We start from the raw sequence: 26,089 nt of genomic DNA, 5'->3' as shown, positions 1-26,089 counted from the left end.
GTGTAAGGGTGATAGTGGTTGAAACAAAAATTCAAACCCAACACAAACAAATTTGCTGCCAGGGTTTCAGAGCTCACAGTTTTGTCACCAAGGACTCTCCTCCTTCCCCATTCTCCCTTGTTTCCTCATTTCCTACCCCCCCACTAAGTTGATCAATCCCACATTACATTCAAATCCCAAAACCCTAGCCCTTATAAAAATCTCCTCAACCCTATACAACTAATCCCAAACCCTAAACCTTGTTCCCATATACAAAATCCCCCTCCTCTCCCTAATTAAAATTTGTCCCAACTATTCCCATTCCTCAATATTGTTTCCCCTTCCTAACAATCCCTAACAGTCCCTGTTGCATTTGTTTTTTCCCTTGGTGGCAGAAATTGAAATACAACACCAAAAAGAGCAGTCCAAGTACAGTTTATATACAGCAATAGCTTTTCTTTCAAGGTATTTTGTACAACAGTCATGGCATCTGAGCATTCATCGGACTATGAGGTAGAAACCCAAAGTGACTCTCCCTTGGAAGAACAGGCACCCTAGAGGCCTCATAAAAGTGGCAGACATGTTAGGGAAGAACCGACCACCCTTACAGAATTGCAGGCCTGCTCTCTTGCTATGCAGTGTTTTCAGCATCAGTCATGCTATGAGTTTTGTCAAAAGGTGGCTAGTGTCAAATTTCATCATGAGTTGGCTCATCGTTTTGTGTTGCACTTGCACGGAGATCAAGCTATCTTGGCTGGTGTCACCTTCACACTTACACCAGAATTTGTCTCATTACCAACCGGTATACTGAATATTGGTGAACCATGGCACAAGAAACAGAAGATTGAATGGCAGCATTATGAGCCATACATTAAAACCAGCTTCTTAAGGCAGTTCAAGAGAGTGTTCCCGTTCCGGTATCTGAAAGATGAATATGCTCCACTAATGAGATTGATCATGAAATATTTCAGTTGTGAGGGACGGTTCTCTCATCTTTATGCTTATCACATCAGGTTGCTCATGCATTTCACCAGGGTACAGATGTTGAACATTCGATATTTCATTTTCCGGAACATAGAGAGGATGACCACCTTTATAGAGCATAAAACACCTCAGCAGCAACTTAATAGTGTCTATCATTTTTCTCTTATTAAGATTTTGGTGGTTCATCAGCTTGGATTGCAGGGCATCACTTGGGATGATTTCATCTCTCGTGACTTCTTTAGAGCTTCACAGGGAGAATCAGAGGTTAAGCATGAGGGTGAACCTTCTCATCAGTATGAGCGCCATGAGACTGCTAGTGTGTCGATTTTCATCACATATCAGAGAGGCACCAGACATTTGTTTGCAGCGGCAAAGCGAGTGTTATCTCCACTTAGGGTGGAAGGGGCCTCGCTTCCTCCATCAGCATCACAGGTACAGGACAAAGGCAAGAGCAGGATGAGGGGCCTTCAGGTGAGCCATCAGGTGAATGAGAGACCAAGTTCTTTCTCATTCATGATATAGATACAGATACAGGTCCACAAAGCGCCAAACTTAGAGAGATCATTCAGGAGCAGCAATCAGAGATCGAAGCCTTATCCCATGACTTGGAGAGGGCTAAGTGGACCATGAAGTAATTGGAGCAGAGGAACAAATAGCTTGAGGATCAGCAAGCGATCATGGAGCTACAAAACATTCGCGAGAATCGTCAAGTTGCACAAAGAAGAAGAATTGAGTTCACATCTTTGGAGCAAGAGATTGATGAGGATCGGGAGGCCAACCTCGAGAGAGTTAAAATGCACCTATAGAGGCTTTTGGACAAGGCCGACAAAGACCATGCACTGCTGAGACACATGGCTTTCTATTACATGGCGCAAAACAAAATGTGCAAAGCTCGAATCAGGAATTTGAAGGCGAAATTGAGGAAGGCAATCAAGAAGCAAAAGAGGCAAAGGGAGCTCGATCGTCTTCAGATAATGGCTGAGGCCTATTTAGCCCAGAATAACACTTGATAAGGAAGCTCCAGCCCAAATTTCAAGAAATTTGGGGCATTTTTGGTATTTTTGGAAATTTTTGTGCAAAAAACAGGGTTTTTCTCCCTGTGCGCTGCACCACGTGGCGCGCGCTTACAATAGGAGGCTCCAAATGCAAAAAAATTTACAGTTTTGAATTTTTCATGAAAAATCATGACTGTTGGTGCACGGCCAAGAAGTTTGGGCAAGTTTTGAGTCCTCAGGAGGTCAAAAACACCCTAAAAATGACCTCTCTGCCCCTAATTTCACACACAGGAAGCAGTCTCGGGAGATTGAGGCTTTAGAGGGGTAAATGGGCACCAAATTCTGATATTCCACTTGGGTTGGAAAGTAGACAAGTAGGGCTTTCCAACAAGCACACTTGGGCACAATTTGGACTTCAGGAAGTTCCTGAAAATCAGGTCCAAAGTGGCGCAATGCATACAGAAATTGGTGCGGCGCACAGAGGTTTTTTGACCAATGTTTCACCTTCCAGCTCAGAAATTCAGCCAGTTTGACTAGTTTTGCTTTGTGATGTAATTTTTGACTTATCTTGATGTAATTGGGTGAACATGATGTAATTTTGACACTTAGTTACTTGTTCTAGAGGATTCATTCACCAAAGAGTGAAAATTTAATGAATGAATCAGTTTCCTACCTTATAGAGGCAAGTTGTTTTGATTGCCTAGATTTTAGTGCTTTGTTTAGAATTGGTTGAAACAGCTCCTAGAATGATGAGATCGACCCCTAGAGGCAAGGGAATGGGTTGAGCTAGTCTATATCATGTATTTTCTAAGTCATTGTCAGGGTTGGACTCTTGGGAAAAGCTTGGCACTCTATTGTACATTCTATCTCTGCATTTTTGGCTAAGGAAAGACCAGGGTTTTGCAGCACTGTTTGGGATCCATGTGGCTTTATGTTTTGATGGTGTGCTTCTCTGAGTAATTTTAAGTTTATCTAGTGTTATGTGTATCATTTTCTTGCTTCTTCTTCTGAATTTGAAACAAATGAGTGATTAAGGTGGAATCCATAACTGTTATGCTCTGCCTTTGAATTTGTTTAAATTTTCATGTTTTCTTCAGTTTAAGGAGAATTATTGAGACTCTCTTGCTCTCCTTAGCTCCTCACCTGTCTGATCTATCCATCTCACTTTCTTTAAAGCATCAAAATGATTACCTTCCTTGCCCCAATCGGAACTCTGCAGAAACTGTGCCTCATCCCCGAGCCCAAATTTGCCTTTCCCATTTTTTCAACAAAACCCTCAAAAAATTAAATCAAATCCCTGCACTTAATACCTAGCCTAAAATCAGTTGCAAATTTAGTCATCTCAAGCCTCATCGATTACTTTTTTCCGAGATTGACCCGGAGAGAGCCCTCTCCTGTCCTTGTAGGGCTAGCTACGAGGTTGAGCGTGGTTTGATGTGGACCTAGAACCTTATCTTTTCAGCCTGAGACAAATCTAGGCTCTAACATAGTGGCGACTCCACTGGGGAACAAAATGGTTTACTTGTTGATGTCATTGGTTTTCTAAGCTATAGACGGAGCCTGAAGTTATGCCAGGTAGCCTTCGAAACGCTTTTGCTTTGCATTAGCACAAGTAGATAAACGCTGCTTCAGTCAATCTTTGGTCTAGCTTGTAATCGTGAAACTTGACCTGTAAATCGCCCCAGTACATTTGAGAATTATAAGCTTTGGATGATAAGTTTAGAATCTGAAAGGCTGAGTAAGTTGTCTATGTTCCTTTGATTTCTTGAAAGCAACACGCTGGCTTCAAAGAGATATACCAGAGCTAATCCAGATCCAAATCCTCCTTCTTTCTACGAGAACCCGATTTCAAGAATTGTTCGCCAAGAAAGCTCTGACACTCCCGTGTTCAAATCTCATTCATGTCCTGCAATTTTTAAGTATCTTGAAGAGCTTGATTTTGATGAAAAGTTTGAATTGTCATTATTTGAAACCAAATCCAAAAGTGCTCTTGGTTCTATAGTTCCAAATCCTGACTTTGTTGCAGCTCTTGAAGTTGAAAGAAATAACAAATCAATTGAGAATTTTATCTTGAGGCACCTTCAGAGAGAAATTCACATTTCAAATATCGCTGATTTCCTAGAAGTTGCATCTGCAACCCTCAGATCTTCCGTAATGGCATCCGCTTCGAAAATCCCTACCGAACCTCCCTTCATTCCCACCCTTCCCCCGCAGCCTAATATTGCTGATCAAAAGTCTGTTGTAAATTCACCTCCATCTACTCCTTCTACATCCAAAATTGTTTCACCTCCACATACACCTCCTCATACACCTCATACATCAGCTGCTCCCAGTCCTCCAACATTCCCCAGACCAAATCCACAAAGAGCAATGGCTGCTCAGTTTTCACCTCTTGCGCTGCCTCAAGTTTTGAATGACATGCCCGCAGATTATCAGAGCAAAATTCTTTTGTTTGATGGCACGCCTTAGGGTATCACAGCTCAGCAACATGTGGATAAAATGATGGATTTCTTCAATCTCCATGAGATCGATGAGGAAAATGTGACCATGAGGTTATTCGTGCAGACTTTCGTTGGCGAGGTAAGAAAATGGTTCAGAGCTTTGTCGGCTAGAAGTGTTCCTACATTAGAAGATCTTAAAAGATAGTTTTTGGAATGTTGGGAAGTAAAGAAAGATCCACTGAAAATCACTTTTGAATATACCAAGATCAAGCGAAATGCTGGTGAGTCCATTCATGACTATTGTATTAGATTCAATGTGGTTTATAATGCAATTCCGGATGATTTGAAGCCAACTAGAAGATCAGTTGCTTAAGTTCCTGGATGGTTTTCATCTGGACATGGCTTATCAGTTAAGGGAGAGAGATCCAACTACCTTAGAAGAAATGCAGAAAATTGCCATTAGCGTTGAGGCAAATTTGAATGACAAGCAAGCTAGATTGAAAGCAGAAAAGAAAGTCTCAATAAAAGAAGAAGCTTCTACCTCAGATCAGGTGCTACGCAAGGTAGAAAATATGTTTGAAAGGTTGACACTTGATAAGCCGGAACCGCAAATTCAGAATCCCAATTTCCGTGGCCAGCAGCAGCCACAATTCAGGATCAAATAGCGTGAGCAGTGAGCACAAGAAACGACATCACAACAGCAGCAAGTAAAGACACCTCTTCAGCAGAATTTTGTTGGCCCCGAATCTGATGATGAAGACCATGTAATAGGAGAAGAAAATCACTTCTTTACTCATGATGATATGCCCACATTTATCACTAAAGATGATGAGTATGCAGAAAGTTCAGCGGTACAACATGATGCAGATTTTATCTTGTCGAATGACACAGCTCTTGAAGAGGAGTCGGATGAGTAGCAAAGAGGGTATATGCATGCCTTGTCCGCCCAGTAGCGTCAGTATTCATTAAGAAATATAAATTTTCCCATAAATCCAATACAAAAGAGGAAGGAAGGTCTAGCATCTAAGAATGAGTCACTGGTTGCACCAAATAAAGGCAAAGAAGTTGCTGATCCTTTGCCTAACAAATCTCCATCAGCAAATGAACAAGTCAATCAGCCCATTGTACTGAAAGATAAAGCCGAGAAGAAAGAGGTTCCTGCCAAAGAGGTAGAGAAGACTTCCACTTTTAGTTTAGAAAATGAAATTTCTAAATTGAAGGTGTCTATTCCTTTGATAGAGCTGATGAGGAACAACGATTATAGAGAGCATGTTTCCAAAATACTGAATTTTGATCCAATGTCCGACATGGTGAGTGTGGAAGATGATAAACCAGAATTGATTTTTGGACCAGCATTGAATGGTGAGTCTCCAGACAGTGATGTGCCTCCTTTTTATATCAGTTTGAGAGTGCATGAGTTTGTGTTGCATAATGCTATGTTTGATTCCGGCGCCTCCCACAATCTTATGCCAAAAGCTATCATGGAGAAGTTGGGTTTGGACATTACCAGGAAGTACCATGATCTCTATTCATTTGATTCTAGTAGGGTGAGATGTATTGGGCTTATTAAAGACTTGGTGGTTAGTTTGGATCAGATTCCAGCTAAGAATATTTTGATGGATGTTGTTGTAGCAGACATTCCTCCCCGATTCGGTATGCTTCTTTCAAGGTCTTGGGGAGCAAAGATCAAAGGAACTATGCAGCTTGATTTCTCCTATGCAACAATTCCAATGTTTGGCCAAATGAGAAAATTGTATCGTGAACAGAAAATGAAATACATGATTACAAGCAAGGAGAAACCAATTAATCATTTGATTAATTATGTACATACAGATCTAGAGTCTTTTGTTTTGTATTCAAATAGTTTCAATGATATTGATAGTCAGTTAGTTGTAGCAGATGATATTCCAGAAATAGCAGAAAATTTCAGAGAAGTTTTGAAGAGAGAAGGACAAGAAAAGGGAAATACCGTTCAGCAATCTAAAAAAGATGATGGATAGCAAGTAGAAAAAATGGAGGAAAAAGAGTTTCAGCACTTAGAATAAGAGGAATATGGCTTGTGGACCATGGATTTCGATGGTGCAATAGGAAATGATGGTTCTGGAATTGGAATTTGGGTACGCAGTCCTTTTTCTACTCCAAACAAAGTGCCGAGTAATGTGCGGGTATGTTCTTACAACCTTACTTTTGATTGCTCGAACAATGAAGCTGAGTATGAGGCTTTGATTGCTGGCCTAAAGATCCTAAGAAAGCTGAATGCTAAGAGGATTATTGTTTATGGTGACTCCGAATTGGTGATTAAGCAAGTTAAAGGCGAATATCAAGAAAAGCATCCTTGGATGCGGGCATACCGGAATGCTGTTCTAGACATTTTGAAGCTGTTTTCAGATTACACTTTGACGTGTGTGCCTCGTATTCAAAATAGTATTGTTGATGCACTTGCTAAGGCAACCAGTAATTTGAAGATTCCTATGAACTCAAGCAATAAATTTGAAATCCATGTGAAGCATCGTCCGACTGTCCCGGAAAATCAGAGATATTGGCAAGTTTTCCAAGATGATGAGGAGATTAATGATTTTCTGCAAAACAAAGGTAAATTCAAAGATACCTCAATTGATGTAGAACATGATGATGGTAAAGATGATGTGCAGATCAATCAAATGGAAGTGTTGCAGCTCAAGGATAATGTGATTCCTAAAGGCTTGATACCTTTAGAAGAGCTCTTTGATCATGATGACGTAGCCCGCAAACCAACATTGCAGCCAACAGAAAAGGGAGTTGAAGACGTGAACATTGGAACAGCCGAGCATCCAAAGATGGTAAAGCTGTCCAAAGCATTTCCACCGAAGGTAAAGGCCAAATATATTAGTTTGTTGTCATCTTTTGCCAATGTGTTTGCTTGGGACTATTCTGATTTGAAGACATATGATACAAATATAATTCAGCACACTATTCCTATTAAACCTAATCAAAAACCTTTCAGACAGAAGTTAAGAAGGCTTAATCCAAAATTGCTGCCATCAATTGAGAAGGAGATAAACAGGTTGTACAAATTAGGAATCATTGTACCCATCCGTTTTTCTGATTGGATATCTAATTTGGTGCCCGTGCGAAAGAAGACTGGTGAGATTCGTTTGTGCATTTATTTTCGAAATCTCAACAAAGTTTCATTGAAGGATAATTATCTGCTGCCCAAAATGGATGACATACTTCAGCGAGTAGTTGGAGCATCTCGCATATCACTACTCAATGGTTATCACGGATATAACCAAATTTTAGTCCATGAAGATGATCGAGACAAAATAGCATTCACCACTCCATGGGGAACCTTTCATTATGCAAAAATGCCTTTCGGTTTGAAGAATGCGGGTGCCACTTTTCAAGGGGCAATGGACTTGTCTTTCGCAAATGAGAAGGATGTATTTTTGGTTGTGTACCTTGATGATTTGACTGTGTTTTCCAAATCAGATGAAGAACACTTGTATCATTTGAAAATTGTCTTTGAAAAGTGTAGAAAATATGGTGTGTTGCTGAATCCAAAGAAGAGCTTGTTTGCCATGGATGAAGGAAAACTACTTGGGCACATTATCTCAAAAGATGGCATCTGTATTGATCTAGCACGTGTGGAAGCGATTCAACAAATTGACCTGCCCCAGAATAAGAAGGAGATTCAATCATTTAATGGTAAGATGAATTTTCTGCGCCGCTTTGTTCATAATCTTGCTGAACATCTTAGGGAGATTACAAACATGCTTAAGAAGAACAACCAAGTGTCATGGACAGAAGAGGCTATAAAATCTTTCAATTTAGTTAAATTGGCTCTTTCTTCAGCTCTGGTTCTAATCAGCCCGGATTATACTCAGGACTTTATATTGTTTCATTTGCTTTGAAACATACTATGGCAGCTGTGTTAATGCAGAAAAAGGATGAGCATGAAAGACCCATTGCTTTCTTTAGCCGGACTATAAGGGATGCTGCGTTGAAATACAACATTATTGAGAAGCAAGCCCTTGCACTTGTAAAAGCACTGAAATATTTCCGTGTATACATTCTACATTCCCATATTATAGCTTATGTTCCTAACGCCACTGTCAAAGATTTTTTGGTTCAGATAGATCCTGAAGGAAGACGTGGCAAGTGGATAGCAGCTTTGTTGGAGTATGATGTGGAGATAAGGCCCACAAAGCTTGTTAAAGGTCAGGGTTTGGCGAAATTGATGGCTGAATCAAATCTGCATGTCTTAGACATAAATCTGATCGCTGCTATGTCCGATGAAAATGAGGAAAGTTCGTCACTTTAGGTATCAAAAATGTTTGTTCTTTCTCCATGGTATTCAAATATTGTATATGTTCTTCAGAATTTGTCTGCACCGCTTGGTATGGCTAGAAACAAAGCAAGAACTCTTAAGTTAAAGGCTGCCAAGTTTTGTATTTTGAATTCGGCACTTTATTGGAAAGATCCCAGTGGCGTTTTGTTAAATTGTTTGGTGGAAGAAGAAGCGAAGTAGGTCATGGAGGATTTCCATAAAGGAGATTGTGGCAGTCACCTTTTTTGGAAAACAATGGCAAACAAAATTCCGAGGGCAGGATACTATTGGCCGACATTGTTTACTGATGTGTTTAAGGTTGTCAAGAGCTGTCATAACTGCCATATTTTTGAAGGAAAACAGAAATTACAGCCTTTGCCACTTAAGCCCATTGAGGTGAGTGCCCCTTTTCAGCAGTGGGGGTTCGATTTCATTGGTGAAATTCATCCTTTTTCTTCAGGTCAGCATAGATGGATCCTTACGGCGACAGATTACTTCATGAAATGGATCGAAGCAATTCCCACTAGGCAAGCTACGGATGCGGTAATAATTTCATTCCTTGAGAATAATATTTTGTCTCGTTTTGGTTGCCCGAATAAGTTAATCACTGATAACGCTCAAGTCAAAGCAGATGGTTGAGTTTTGTAGTAAATATCATATTACTTTGGGTCACTCAACTGCCTATCATCCACAAGGCAATGGATTGGCGGAGTTTTCTAACAAATCCTTGGTTAATATCATTAAGAAGATGCTGGAAATAAACAAGAAAAGTTGGCATAAGAAGCTGGTCCATGCACTTTGGGTAGATCGAGTGAGTCAAAAGAAATCCATTAGTATGTCCCCCTTTGAGCTAGTTTATGGAGTTGACACAGTGTTCCCTACCTCTCTTGCAGCTCCGGTAGTCAAAATTCTTCAAGAGGCTAGTAGTGAAGAGGATCCAATGTAGAGAAGACTAAATCAAATGATCCACTTACAACAGACATGGGAAGATGTTTTTCAGAACACATTCAAGTTACAGGAGAGAATTAAAAAGATTTACGACAGAAAAGCAAAGGCGGATACATTTCTGTTGGATGATGTGGTGTTAAAGTGGGATGCAAGAAATGAAGAAAAGGGAAATCACAGTAAGTTTGACAATCTCTGGAAAGGTCCTTTTAAGATTGCAACATATCAGGGTCAGAATGCCTTTCTTTTGAAGGAGATGAACGAGGAAGATTGTCTAGGAGGGTCGGTCAATGGTCGGCTCCTCAAGCGGTACCTTTTCTGAGTTATTTCTGCTGTCATCATTGTCATTGTAAATACCATTTTATTTCAGTTTCACTGCAAGTGTATACTGTGATCTTTTCTTCAGTCTAGGGTCCGAAGTGAAGGCTATAATTCTGAAGAAAGATTTCAGTTTTGAGTTCAGTTTGTCGAGTCAGTTTTTCAGTCATTTTAGTGTTATTATCGAGTCATTTTGAGTCAAGTTTCAGTCAAATAAAATGAGTCAGAAGTCCTGTATTGTTTGTCGAAATAATGAATCCATAGCCCAATGGACGAAGGCACTGTCTAGCTCTTCCAAAGTTTTGCCGTTCTTGGCACCTCCAAGGAGCTACCATCCCCATTGGAGCCAATGTTAGAGTCGGTCTGGTCATCCCTCCATCAGAGATCAAAACTCTTTTTGCATTTCATGTTTAGGTGTCCCATCTCGCTTGATCGGTTGCATTCCGTTAGGAGCATGCATAGATATGACAGAAGGGCTTTTGTCATTCATACCCCTCATTCTTTGCACTGCTCGCTCAAGTTTGTCCATCAAAATCAAGTCTTAAAAGTCATTTGCAATCCTGTTTCAGTTTCTAGGTCATTACAGTCATTTTAGTCATTAGGTCTAGGGTTAGTCAAGCTATGTCTTCGCAAGGTCTAATAAAGCCAGCAGGCCAGAGGGAGATTCTTGATAAGTGGTTATTTCAAAGATTTTTATCGTCATATGGATGGATTATGAATTTTCTTCAAAACAAAGTTTTGAAGACAAGTCGACATTTTGTTATTTGTAATAATTTTCAAAAAAATTTCAGTTCTTGAATTCTTCAGGCACAACCCTGGTCTCCTTTGCCAAATTCCATGTCAGCTATCCCTGCAAAAAATTGCTAAGAAATTCATCATTTCAACCAAAAATCAAAGAGGAAACAAAAAGTCAGGGTTCCATTAATTGTGAAAAGGTGTCAATTGCAAAACATTACAAAATGGGTTTTGGAGAACCAAAAATCAAATTGATGTCTTTATAAAGGTTTTTCCATGAAGATGAAAGTCATTCTGCATGCCAAGGTTGGAGAAAAGCATTTCAAGGTGAATTTGGGTGAGGAGTGTGTGTTTTGGAGAGAACTAGTTTGTAGCTAAGCGACGCGGTGCATATAACAGGTGGCGCGGCAGACTGGGGATTTCCGCCCAGTGTTAATTTGAACGGGCATGATGCACATAGAGAGCACGATGCACTAGGTTCTTGACGCGACGCACACAGTTCAGAGCTCGAAATTGTGTCAAATCTCTTCAAATTGCTAATCCCTTGCATGGATTTATTAGGTAGGGCCTTCTATTTTGACATTGCTTTAGATTTTATGATAAGAGATGGTGGTGTAAGGGTGATAAAGGTTGAAACAAAAATTCAAACCCAACACAAACAAATTTGCTGCCAGGGTTTCAGAGCTCACATTTTTGTCACCAAGGACTCTCCTCCTTCCCCATTCTCCCTTGTTTCCTCATTTCCTACCCCCCCACTAAGTTGATCAATCCCACATTACATTCAAATCCCAAAACCATAGCCCTTATAAAAATCTCCTCAACCCTATACAACTAATCCCAAACCCTAAACCTTGTTCCCATATATAAAATCCCCCTCCTCTCCCTAATTAAAATTTCTCCCAACTATTCCCATTCGTCAATATTGTTTCCCCTTCCTAACAATCCCTAACAGTCCCTGTTGCATGTGTTTTTTCCCTTGGTGGCAGAAATTGAAATACAGCACCAAAAAGAGCAGTCCAAGTATAGTTTATATACAGCAGTAGATTTGTTTTCAAGGTATTTTGTACAACAGTCATGGCATCTGAGCATTCATTGGACTATGAGGTAGAAACCCAAGGTGACTCTCCCTTGGAAGAACAGGCACCCCAGAGGCCTCATAAAAGTAGCAGACATGTTAGGAAAGAACCGAACACCCTTACAGAATTGCAAGCTTACTCTCTTGTTATGCAGTGTTTTCAGCATCAGTCATGCTATGAGTTTTGTCAAAAGGTGGCTAGTGTCCAATTTCATCATGAGTTGGCTCGTCTTTTTGTGTTGCACTTGCACAGAGATCAAGCTATCTTGGCTGGTGTCACCTTCACACTTACACCAGAATCTGTCTCATTACCAACCGGTATACCGAATATTGGTGAACCATGGCACAAGAAACAGAAGATTGACTGGCAGCATTATGAGCCATACATTAAAACCAGCTTTTTAAGGTAGCTCAAGAGAGTGTTCCCATTCCGGTATCTGAAAGATGAATATGCTCTACTAATGAGATTGATCATGAAATATTTCAGTTGTGAGGGACGGTTCTCTCGTCTTTATGCTTATCACATCAGGTTGCTCATGCATTTCACCAGGGTACAGATGATGAACATTCTGTATTTCATTTGCCGGAACATAGAGAGGATGACCACCTTTATACAACATAAAACACCTTAGCAGCAACTTAATAGTGTCTATCATTTTGCTCTTATTAAGATTTTGGTGGTTCATCATCTTGGATTGCAGGGCATCACTTGGGATGATTTCATCTCTCGTGACTTCTTCAGAGCTTCACGGGGAGTATTAGAGGTTAAGCATGAGGGTGAACCTTCTCATCAGTATGAGCACCATGAGACTGCTAGTGTGCCGGTTTTCATCACATATTAGAGAGGCACTAGAAATTTGTTTGCAGCGGCAAAGCGAGTGTTATCTCCACCCGGGGTGGAAGGGGCCTTGCTTCCTCCATCAGCATCACAGGTATAGGACAAAGGAAAGAGCCCAATGCAGGATGAGGGGCCTTCAGGTGAGCCATCAAGTGAATGAGAGACCGACTTCATTCTCATTCATGATACAGATACAGATACGGGTCCACAAAGCGCCAAACTTAGAGAGATCATTTAGGAGCAGCAATCAGAGATAGAAGCCTTATCCCATGACTTGGAGAGGGCTAAGTGGACCATGAAGTACTTGGATCAGAGGAAAAAATAGCTTTAGGATCAGCAAGCGATCATGGAGCTACAAAACATTCGTGAGAATCGTCAAGCTGCACAAAGAAGAAGAATTGAGTTCACATCTTTGGAGCAAGAGATTGATGAGGATCGGGAGGCCAACCTCGAGAGAGTTAAAATGCACCTATAGAGGCTTTTGGACAAGGCCGACAAAGACCATGCACTGCTGAGACACATGGCTTTCTATTACATGGCGCAAAACAAAATGTGCAAAGACCGAATCAGGAATTTGAAGGCGAAATTGAGGAAGGCAATCAAGAAATAAAAGAGGCAAAGGGAGCTCGATCGTCTTCAGATATTGGCTGAGGCCTCTTTAGCCCAGAATAACACTTGATAAGGAAGCTCCAGCCCAAATTTCAAGAAATTTGGGGCATTTTTGGTATTTTTGGAAATTTTTGTGCAAAAAATAGGGTTTTTCTCCCTGTGCGCCACGCCACGTGGCGCGCGCTTACAATAGGAGGCTCCAAATGCAAAAAAGTTTATAGTTTTGGATTTTTCATGAAAAATCATGACTGTTGGTGCATGGCCAAGAAGTTTGGGCAAGTTTTGAGTCCTCAGGAGGTCAAAAACACCCTAAAAATGACCTCTCTGCCCCTAATTTCACACACAGGAAGTAGTCTTGGGAGATTGAGGTTTTGGAGGGGCAAATGGGCACCAAATTCAGAAATTCCACTTGGGCTGGAAAGTAGACAGGTAGGGCTTTCCAAAAATAACACTTGGGTTCAATTTGGACTTCAGGAAGTGCCTCAAAATCAGCTCCAAACTGGCGTGATGCATACAGAAATTGGTGCGGCGCACAGTGGTTTTGTGACCAATTTTTCACCTTCCAACTCAGAAATTCGGCCGGTTTGACTAGTTTTGCTTTGTGATGTAATTTTTGACTTATCTTGATTTAATTGGGTGAACATGATGTAATTTTGACACTTAGTTACTTTTTCTAGATGATTCATTCACCAAAGAGTGAAAATTTAATGAATGAATCAGTTTCCTACCTTATAGAGGCAAGTTGTTTTGATTGCCTAGATTTTAGTGCTTTGTTTAGAATTGGTTGAAATAGCTCCTAGAATGATGAGCTCGAACCCTAGAGGTAAGGGAATGGGTTGAACTAGTCTATATAATGTATTTTCTAAGTCATTGTCAGGGTTGGACTCTTGGGAAAAGCTTGGCACTCTATTGTACATTCTATCTCTGCATTTTTGGCTAAGGAAAGACCAGGGTTTTGCAGCACTGTTTGGGATCCATGTGGCTTTATGTTTTGATGGTGTGCTTCTCTGAGTAATTGTAAGTTTATCTAGTGTTATGTGTATCATTTTCTTGCTTCTTCTTCTGAATTTGAAACAAATGAGTGATTAAGGTGGAATCCATAACTGTTATGCTCTGCCTTTGAATTTGTTTAAATTTTCATGTTTTCTTCAGTTTAAGGAGAATTCTTGAGACTCTCTTGCTCTCCTTAGCTCCTCACCTATCTGATCTATCCATCTCACTTGCTTTAAAGCATCAAAACGATTGCCTTCCTTGCCCCAATCAGAACTCTGCAGAAACTGTGCCTCATCCCCGAGCCCAAATTTGCCTTTCCCATTTTTTCAACAAAACCCTCAAAAAACCAAATCAAATCCCTGCACTTAATACCTAGCCTAAAATCAGTTGCAAATTTAGTCATCTCGAGCCTCATCGATTACCTTTTTCTGAGATTGACCCAGAGAGAGCCCTCTCCTATCCTCGTAGGGCTAGCTACGAGGCTGAGCGTGGTTTGATGTGGACCTAGAACCTTGTCTTTTCAGCCTGAGACAAATCTAGGCTCTAACAGGGTTTACAAAAGAACAAAAGAAATAATTGGTGGCCAAGGCAAATGATTTTTCTATTATTGTAGGGCACTTATATAAAATGGGATCGAATGAAGTACTGTGTAGGTATGTCCTAGACTATGAATGACAAAGTATACTCACTGTATCACATGGAGGAGCTGTAGGAGGACATTATGGGGGAAGAGAAACTGTGCAGAAGATCCTCCAAGTAGGACTATGGTGGCCCAACTGTGCATAAGGATTCCAAGGATTATTATAGGGCATGTGATGTCTGTCCGAGAATGGAGAGGCCGTCGCGAAGGGATGAATTGCCTCTAAACCTGCAAGTGTCATTGCAGGAATTTGATACATGGGCAATATACTTCATGGGACCAATTCAGTCACTCATAAAAAATATAGGGGCAAGATACATCATTATAACAACCAAATATTTGACCAAGTTGGCTGAGGCATAACACGTAAAGGATTATAGCATGGCCACCACTGCAAAGTTCATTTTTGAATACATTCTATCTCGGTTTGGCTGCCCTAAAATTTTGATGAGCGATAGGGGTTCACACTTCCTGAACAAAACAATTTCTGTCTCGCTTGAAGAATTCCAAATGTATCATCAGAAAATTATGCCGTATCATCCTCAATTGAATTGGACAATGGAAATAAAATCCTGGAGAATGCTTTAACAAAGATTTGTAATGCAAATCAGAATGATCAAGATGTGCGTATACCAGCTGTTCTGTGGGCGTATAGAACCACCTATAAAAATTTGATTGGACAGACACCGTTTAGATTGGTTTATGGATAAGAAGCCGTGATGTTGATGGAGTACATTGTACCAAGTTTACGGATAGCTGTAGTCATAGATATGGCTGATCAGGATACCATGGAAGAATGCCTCAAGAAGATAGTTGAGTTAGAAGAAGATCACTTGGCTGGTTTTGATCAGTAAGTGTAGAAGGCTCACGAAAAGGTGTGGCATGATCATCACATTAAGCAGCGCACCTTTAAAATTGGGGATTTAGTGTTGCTGTATGATAGTAAGTTCATGAAATTCCTAGGGAAGTTCTAGATGCATTGGCTGGTGCCATATATCATCAAGGAGATTACGGATGGAGGAGCAGTTCAACTCACGAAGCTGAACAGGGATTTTTTTCCAGGGAAAGTCAATGGAAGCCAATTAAAGTTGTACAGGGGCGATCCCTCCCCTGCGCAATGACTATATGGAGGTGGGATAGTCTTAGTGCTCCAGGTAGTAGCAAGGGAGTTCGGGAATATAAACTACATTTCTAGAAGGATAGTTTGGTGAAGTGAATGTGTTGTGTGACGAATCAAGGGATGACGCAAAGGAGAGTTGTGATGAAGGAGCTGCGCTAGAATGGTGGGTCCTGCACAGCCTGGCCAAAAAGTGACCATTGGAAGCATTGTAGATGATTGGATGGTGATTTTTCTGATAAAGGGAGTAGGGGAAGAGAATTTAAGGAGCATATCTTTAGAAATATGCCACCAAAAGCACATTAATGACAAGGATTTGGAGGGAACAGATGGATTTTAATTCAAATTGGGCTATAAATACAACATCCCACTCCACATTCGAACAATTTTCTTCCTAAGAAATTGCCTTGAGCTGTTGCACTTTAGTTTGCACCAAGAGAAGTGTTGTATGTCTACAGAGGATTGGGAAATACTTCAAGAAAATATTTCATAGCCAAGATTATGGAATTCAACTGATTGGCAATGCGAAATATTCCTAGAGAGAATGACTGCAACCTGCCCTGAACTGACCCAACCTATGCCTACAACTTTTCCTACCACATCACCTAGGTTGCCAAGAGCTAGACTATCTGCTTCGGCAACAGGAGAAAAGAAGCAGAAGAAGCCCCAGCAAGTGTTGGTGGAGTAATCACCACAAAAAAACCCAATGGAGGTTAGACAAAAGGGGAAGATGGATAGAACCAAGAAACCGACCGAAGCCTTGGACTTAGATGAAGAAGATATCACTATGGGGATTGAAGAAATTGATGCAGATGAAGCTGTGTCAATTAATCGACTACCTCCTTATATATCACCGAGGAAATCCACCGCCAAGGTTACTAAAGACCTAGATTCAACGAAATTCATGGCCTCCACACCATTTCTGCTAGAGAACTTGCCTTTTGAGGGAAATTTGCCGGCTTGAATCCTGTATTTGAAGATGGAGGACTGGGACCTGGGGGATCATGCGAAGTTCTCGTAGTTGGAACTGAGAAAATACCTGAAGAAAGTTTACTATGAGGAGTCAGATGTTACACGACTTGAACCAATGAAGTGGGTGGCCAAAGTTGAGCACGCGGGGTTGCTTAATATGTTGTGGGTGCCACATTTTAGCCGCAACACCATCAACACTGTCTATGTGCGTCAGCTATTGATGATAGTTAATGATGGATGCCTTTGGTTGGGAGGGCCCATTCTAATTATAGATATTCTGATTCATCACATCACATTGCTACCTTATCGAGGAGTGGACCCTACATATGCTTTTGTGGGAAAATTGTAGGAGAAGAAGTTGGCAGACTAGATGAAGAGCGACTTCAAGTTGTTGTAGAATTCACACGACTATGTGATTAGATCCATAAAAGATGGCGTGGTGCGGTTTTTTGCACAAATATTGGCTGGGAAGATCACGAGGAAGTGTCGCGCAGATGAAGTGCCCATGGAAGTAGTATATATGGCTATGCAATGCGCCAAAGGAGTCCAATATAATTGGGCTCAGTATATATGTCATGAATTCTTAGAGGATTGTTGAGAGGCCCAGGATGAGGGCAAAGCATTCCACTATGTGTGGCTACATCTGTTGATCGTGCTTGTGGCATGGAGGATGCTAGAGGGAAGCTAGTTCCCACAACATGATTCAGATCTATGCCTTGCCGCGAAATCCACCTCGCTATGGGTGATAAAGGACCTTGAGCACATTATGGAGACCAAGATACTTTGGGTCGTGTTTGAATCGGAGTTGAGGATGGTGATTAACCAGCGACTATGATTATCACCAAGTTACATGCCCAATAGCGAATATTGCTGATGTCAAGGAAAATTTCCATAATCTATCTATCCACGTGAAGAAAGATGCCACAGGAACATGGAACCAGTTGCCATACTTGGTTTCCAAAGATGATATTATTCGGGTTGTTAGTAAATGGTTGAGAGACTAGCTCACCCCATTTGTTAAAGGTATAGGAACTAGTAAGGCTGCCAAAGGAGAGGTAGAGAAAACAACAGCTACAATAACATCAGTGAAAGAGATGAAGAAGGAAGAATAGAAGGCCTCTATGAAGGAAAAGGCCACAGAAAAAGAAAAGGTCGCGTAATAGAAAGAGGCTTCTCCAAAGGAGAAGTAATCACCGAAAGAGAAGGTCTCTACCAAAGAGACAAAAGCACCAAAGGAGAAAGATACCATCACGTCACAGGCAATCATTAACCTCGACGAGTATAAAACATAGCGCGCCAATGAAGAGGTAGAGACAAAGGGTGAGGAAGAAGGGGGCATAGACTTAGAGTCCCCCTTCATTATTAAGAAGAGTTAGAAGTGGAGCTCCACGGGACCACGTAAGAAGAAAAAGTTTGATAAATCCGTGAGCACGAAACCTTTGGTCCTCATGGAGGGGGACCTGGACGAGATCGGTGATGTGGTCCATTACACAATAGAGACTATTTGGATCCACATCGAGGACAAGTACTATCAGACACTGGATAAGGTGCAGTAGGGCTTGAGGGAATTCCAGGTCCAAGCATGGATTATTTAAGCAAGTATGGGACAGGCGAGCTTGAAGCAAGTAAGCTGGTCAGCCTTAGCAGTAGAGATGACCTCAAACCTCCACGCAATGTAGTTACTATAGGGATCACTACATTTTCAGACTTCATAAGATAGGGAACGTCTAGTACATCTAAAGAATTTGAGTCTGAACCTCGAAGGGTTCCTTATTCAGACACTGCATGAGCTACTTCAAGGAGTATCATATGAGCTTATAGTTCAGGAACAATGAGCACTACTCATGATAAATGAAGTAAATACCAACAACCAGTAGATGTTCGAGGAAAAAGCACAGGCACTTAAGGAACGAGAAGAAGTTATTGTGCATAGTTAGCAACTAGAAGCGACGATAGCATAGGCATATAGTGAGATTCTCCTTTCTCTAGATACCAGTAGAAGTAGCCCCCACAGAAAAGATCTAGAAGTTAGCTGTCGCGGTAAAAGAATCACAGGAGGAAATTGGTAAGGTTCGCTTTGAGTTGCAGCTGTAGATATCTGAGCTCCAACTTAAGCTACAGCTAACCACTCCTTCAGAAGTCAGAGAGTAGCACGAGGCTACTAGTGAAGAAGATATGACTACACTAGAAGCTACAGTCAAGGATTGCACATAGTTGTTTGAACATACCATGGAATTGTGGACTTCACTGCAGGAGGATCCCACTTATTGGAATATATTATATTCCTTGGAAGGTAATAATGTCTTTGTATCATGTCGGAAGTTTTCCACAATCTTATGTAAAAGAGTAATACATTATATCCCATATTTATTATGGCATAGTATATTCTTGTATCCATTTATTATATAAAGAGGTGTTATTTTGGAGAATTATATTATCCCACATTTAATATGTGAGTGTAATTCCTCCACATCTCTGGGTATATAATAGAGTCAAGGGAGCCTCTTAAGACATATACCTTTTTATGATACACAACATACTTCCATTTGTATAGGGTTATTTGTAGTTTCTCTCTTTGTAAGATTGTAGGAGATTTCTGGAGATAATAGAAGACTACATTCAAATGGACGTAGCCCAATTGGGTTAACCTCGTATATCTGTTGTATTCTTTTTCCTTGTCCTCTTTTTGTTCTTATTTATATGTTGATATATTTTTGGTTTCTTAGATAGATAACTAGTTTAGTAGATCTAATATTCTAACATGGTATTAGTGCCATGGCTACTATGATCTAGCATCTTCTTTGAATTTAACCATCAACGTGTATCTTCATTTTTTGTTACCTGGGCACTCATTATTTTTTGTAGATTTGATTTCTATTTGGTCACCATTAGGCTTCTCTTCAGATATGGGCATGATTCTACATATTTGAGTTTTTTTTCTTATAACCTTGACTTTGTTATGTAGTCTTTTGCAGATTTTGATTTTCAAGGGGCTCTTGATTATTTTTCTGTAAGATCTATATGGTTTTTGGATTCTCCTCAAGGATATGTTTCTTCCAGTTATAAGATCTTCGATTTTCATCTAGTCTTTTGGTCCTTCTTTTGTAGGGAAAAAGATTGGAGGACTGATGGTTCAGATCAGAATTTCAGCCACATAAGTGGATGCAACGTGGCTACACCATTTCTGAAAACTGGTTATAATGAGCATTTGGAGCATCATTGAGTGTTTTTTGTTTTGACGCCCGACATTTTTTGTCAGATCTATTACATGGTGTGCATAATTTCCCAGAACTGAGTAGATATTTGTGTTCCTCTCACCGAGCTACCTTATTTCAAAAAAAATTAAGCTCAAATGGAGTACCGAAAGAAAACTTATTGCTGATTTAAGATTGACAACTTTTTCAGGTTTTTTTGTGACAACAGAACAAACTGCAGAAATTTACAGTTTTCTATCCACTTTTTGTCTTGTCATTTCTTTCATTTGGGTTTATATTTCTTGTCAAAGTTTCTATCATTATGACTTCAAAAGCATCTTTTGTTCTTGAACTTTTCGGTTCTAACTATCTTGCATGGAAAGGGAAAATGGTTGATGTTCTCAAGAGCAAGAACCTATGGAGGTTAGTTAATGGTGAACACAAGAAACTTGCAGATGCTCAAGCCTTGATTAAATGGGAAGAAAAGTGTGATCACGCTAGAGGGCTCATTGGTCAAATGGTTTCAGATAATCTTCAGGTGATTATTGAGGCAGAAGACAACCCCATTCAGGTATGGATAATTCTTGCTTATTTATTTGATAAAACTGATGATGTTTCTGCTTATTACCTTGAAAAGAAGATTCATGAGCTAGTTCCTACTAATTTTGATAGAATAGAATTACATATTGTGAAATTGAAAAGCTTAAATGAAAAGTTAAATAATTGTGGTAAAGATTACAAGAAGACAATCACTGCTCTTATCATTCTTGTAGAACAAAAATTGCCATCTTGTTTTGACATGTTCATCCAAACTAGGAATACATCTCTTGAATTGTCTCAAAGTACCACGAAACCTACTTTTGATGATTTTTGTAAAGGGTTGATAAATGAGAAATAAAGGTTGATTTCTTCGGGACAAGTCTCACCTAATAAAGCTCTTATGGAACATAATAAGAATCCTAAGAAAAGTTTTAATAATGCTAAAGGTTCTTATTCACAGAATTCCAATCATACGAATAATAATGGTAATGCTTCTCATGCACATCATGAAACTAGTAAGAGGAAGAAAGTGTATGATCCATGTAAGCATTGTGGTAAAACTAACCATCCTGAAAAGAATTGCTTTAAAGAAAAACGTTTAATGGCTAAAGCTAATAAGAAAAATTCTAATGAATCTCAAGTAGCTTTATGTGCATCGATTGTTTCATCTAGCGATTCTTCTTCTAATGTGGAATGGATAATGGATTCTGGTGCTTCTAAACATATGATTGGTAATGCTTCTTTATTTACATCTCATGACACTAATAAGAACTCATATTAGAAAGTTTCTATTGGTGATGATAAACAACTTTCCGTAATTGGTTCTGGTAATATTAATGTTGCTAATGGTCAATTAGAAGATGTTTTTCATGTTCAAAACATTCCCATCAACTTAATTTCTATTTATCGTGCATGTCAGAAAGGTTTTAAATTTGAATATTAGTGTGATAAATATGTTAAAGATATCAACCGAAATGACAAAATAGTCTCTTCTGGTCCCGTTGATCATACAACTGGTTTATATAAATTTGCTAGTTTTAATTCAACTAAGAGACAACCCTTTTATTCTTATGTTTCTCATGCCAATGAACTAAGTCAATTATGGCATCAAATATTGGGTCACTTGAGTTAGGGTAAAATGCAAATGATAACTAAAATGGTTCATGGTTTTCCTAATATTTCTTCTACTACTGGTGTTTATGAAGGATGTCTTCTTAGTAAACATCATAGAGAAATGTTTGATAAAGGTAAAGCTTGGCGTGCTAAAGCACCTTTGCAATTAATTCATAGTGATATCTATGGTCCTCTTGAAGTTCCTTCAATATCTCATGCAGTTTATTTTCTTACCTTTATTGATGACTTTAGTAGAAAATCTTGGGTTTATTTTTTGAAAAATAAAAGTGAAACATTTGTAAAATTTCAAGAATTTAAATCCATGGTTGAAAATGCATCTGGTAAGAGTATTAAAACCTTGTGATCTGATAATGGGGGGGAATTTGTTAAGCAATAATTTGATGCATATTTATCTAAACATGGTATTCAACATCAAAAGATTGTTCCTTACACACCTCAACAAAATGGTGTTGCTGAAAGGAAAAATAGAACTTTAGTTGAAATGGCTAGATGTATGCTTTATTCTAAAGGACTGCATAAGAAATTTTGGGCTGAAGCCATCTGTTGTGCTAATTTTATTTTAAATAGAGTTCCTACTAAAGTTGTTAAGCATGTTACCCCTGAGGAAAAATGGAATGGACGTAAACTAGATATTAGTAATTTTAAAGTGTTTTGTTATGAATGTTGGGCTCATATCCTGATGAAAACGGAAAAAGTTAGAACCAAAATCTCACAAGTGTATCTTCATTGGTTATGATGAAAATTCCAAGACCTACAAGTTGTTTGATCCTTCTAATCAAAGTGTCATGATCAGAAGAGATGTTCAATTTCATGAAGTCTCTTCCCCACCTGAGTTTGTAGAATCTCATGTTACCCTGAATTTACCAATACCACCTATTACTCCTATTCATGTCACTCCTTCTTCTAGTTTTGTGCCTCTTATTGATCTTGATTCTTCCTTTCCCGCAAGTATTCCACATGAAAATCATGATGCTCCTGGAGTGACTCCTATTCCTTCTACTCTTCGTGTTTGGGCTCATAAAACTCTTGAATCTTCAGGTAGTGAGGTCAGAAATCCTTTCGACACTCATCGAACTAGATCTAACTTTTCTCTTATGACCAAAGTTTTTGCCACAGATAATCCTACTACTTATGCTCAAGCTAAGGGTAGCCCTCATTGGGAACAAGCTATGTCTGCTAAATAGTAATCTCTTTTGAGAAACAAGACTTGGTCTCTTGTTCCTCATCCTTTAGGAAAGAATTTAGTTGGTTGTTAATGGGTTTATAAAACTAAGTTCACTACAAAAGGATAGATCGAAAAGTATAAAGCTATATTAGTTGCAAAAGGTTTTAATCATCTTGAAGGTATTGATTATAACGAAACTTTTTATCCTGTTGCTAAAATGAAAACAATAAGAACCATTTTATCATTTGCTGCATCTTATAAGTGGGAAATTCATCAAATGGATGTTAAAAGTGCCTTTTTAAATGGTGATATTCTTGAAGAAATTTATATGCAACAACCTCCTAGTTTTATTTCTGCTGAATCCTCAAGTTTAGTATGCAAATTACACAAATCTTTAAATGGCCTTGTTGACGGTGCTGGACCCGACAACATGTCAAGGGGATCTCCCTGGTAAGAAGTCCCAATTAGACCTTAGACCATTTGGTGTAGAAGTCCCAGCAGTTGGTCATACGATAATGCCTTGACCGCGATTTTGCATAGAGGCAAGTAAGATAACTCTGTTGGTAGAAAGGGTGTGACTGCTACAGTGAGTCAAGGAAGGTGCATGAGAGGTTTTAACACATGGGGGTTGAAATGAGTGTTCCCATTGGCAACCTGTAATAGTACTCAGATGGGAAGGGAACACATGAGCGAAGATACATCACAAGTTGGAGAGAAAGTTAGCTGGCAATCCAAAGTGATGGTTAAACCAACATCATATATGCAAAAAGATTCATACAATTGCATACAAAATAGTTCATACACAACTACGTAAGTTAACCAACATACAATGCTACAGCAACTGGAATAGTCCAACTACAATAACACATATGCATGAAAATGTGCTAGCTCTGTTTTATTAAGAAGTGTAAGTCCCAGTCATATAATACATCCATGTACACCTGCTAGTTCCAATAATGGAATGTTACAACCACATCTACTTGCTCCTCCAAAGAGATGTACTAGATCTACGCAGTGGAGAAGCCAAGGCTCATTACAATACTATCCAAGCTTTCTCTAAGATAGTCCTATTGAAGCTTGGCTAACCAAAAGACTATACAATGACTTATGAGGGACTATTTATAGCAAAAGGTGGGGTGACCTTTGACATTGCCCTTTCTGACAGTTCATCTACCCTGATGACTCTTCATCTACTCTATGACTGTTACATCCAACTATCGACTCTTGACTTATACTTGACATGAAATTACAATGAACATGTACTCATGTGAGACAACATGGCTTGAGAAAGTCATGCAAGACATCACTGACACTCGGTCTGTTGTGATGAGACCAAATCTTAGACATGCTTGTGATAGCGAATGTGGTGAGCTAATGCTAAGCTTGGTCATCCATGATGGTGTGCATGCATGCCATGGAGACATCTTGTTGAAGCGAAATCTTGCCTCCGTTGGATTCGGTGCATTGGTATGGCTCCTTCATCCAACTCATCTGCTAACATGCGAATGGTATTCTTGGGTGCGGCTGAACTGGAAACGCACTGATGCATAGTGCCCGTGTTGATCTTCAAGTGTTTTTTAGTGGTCATGTGCATCAACTTACCGAAGTACATGTTCAACTCCAGTTGGACTTGAATCTTGTCTTCACCTTGGTGAGTGTGCTGAATGGGTTGGATTGTATGTGTGCGCACTATGACATGCATGCTGTTGAATCCCTTGCATGTGATCAACAACACTACTCACCATGTCTACTCCATGCTAGCTACTGGGATGGATCTTTAACTTGTACGGGCACAGTTTCATCCGTGACTGCATGTTGTGCCCGCTACTGTTCCTGTTCCTTCTGCAACTCATTTGCTTGTCTGTGTAGCTTCATGTTCTTCCTTGAGTTGCTGCTTCAGCATATACAACTCCTTCTTTTTTCCATTCTCTATCTTTGTGCGATCTTCATGTCGTGCCATCACCTTATAGCCTGAGTCTCCAAAGTTGCTTTCATCATCAATGGATCTTCTTTAGCTTGCAACTTTGTTCCACCTCCGTGTTGTCAATAACCCTCCTCTTGCATTTGTTGCATTTGGTATGCTACCTTCAACTACTATTCATGATGCTGCTCGCTGTGATGCTGTTGCTGTCATATCTTGATGTCCTTGTCTATGAACAACTTGATGTCTTCATGGGTAGGCAAGTCCGTAGACACTTTATCAACTGCATCCCCAAGTGTGCTCTGAATGGTGTCTTCGTCTTTGCTCTCCTGGAAACCATTGTACCTATACTGTTGAGAGGCAGATGAAAACTTGCGATACCTGGAGACGTGGCAACACTCATGGGAAGCAATCTATTAGTGAAAAACCAAAATGAATTTGAGAACTGACTTGCAACATACTCGAGTGAATGATCATGAAGGTTGCGTAATTTTGGCCAAGAGGTCGGGAGACTAAGTGCCAAGACTGTGCAAGACACAGTCTAGGCTACTGAGAGGCTAACTAACTACTGGAAGTGCGCAATGCATTTTCCAGACTAATTGTTGACTGCTGGAATCGTGCAATGCACAGTTTCAGTTGGTAATGACTACAGGCTCAGTAACTGCATTGCACAATTTTCTGGGCTAGCAGTCATTGTCCCTCAGGATTGCACAAAGCAAGCCTGGGAACAACTATTGGGCAGAAATACACATTTCTAGAGAGGAAGGTAGAGCCTTCTCTCTTAGGGTTTTGCAATGTTGTCTCAGTGAAGGCATAGTCTAGGTCGAGGTTGAAAAATGACAACAAGCACTCACTAAAATCAAGCAGACAACGTTCATACGAAGCAAAACACAAAAAGCACCAGAAATGCAACACAAGACATGAAAGGTGAGCTTACCCCAAGACAACTGAGATGAATGAGACAACAAGTTCTAGATATGACGTGGGATGGCAGAGCTGCATGTTTGATGTGAGGAATGAACTCTGCAGTGTCCGGTTGATGAGTTTTGATAAAATTGAGGTTATGACGTGCATGCCACAAATCTAGGGAAAGCGACACTTGGTGGGAGGTTTCTGAAGTGATCCTTGCATGTAACCTCCAACTGCCCAAAAATAGATCCTTGAAACAAGGGATGCCTTTACATGATA

Source organism: Pinus tabuliformis, chromosome 9 (assembly GCF_031772625.1).
Source record: "Pinus tabuliformis cultivar Carrire ecotype Pingquan chromosome 9, CPIR1, whole genome shotgun sequence".
NCBI classification, from domain to species: Eukaryota; Viridiplantae; Streptophyta; class Pinopsida; order Pinales; family Pinaceae; genus Pinus; species Pinus tabuliformis.
This window is presented reverse-complemented; position numbering follows the sequence as displayed.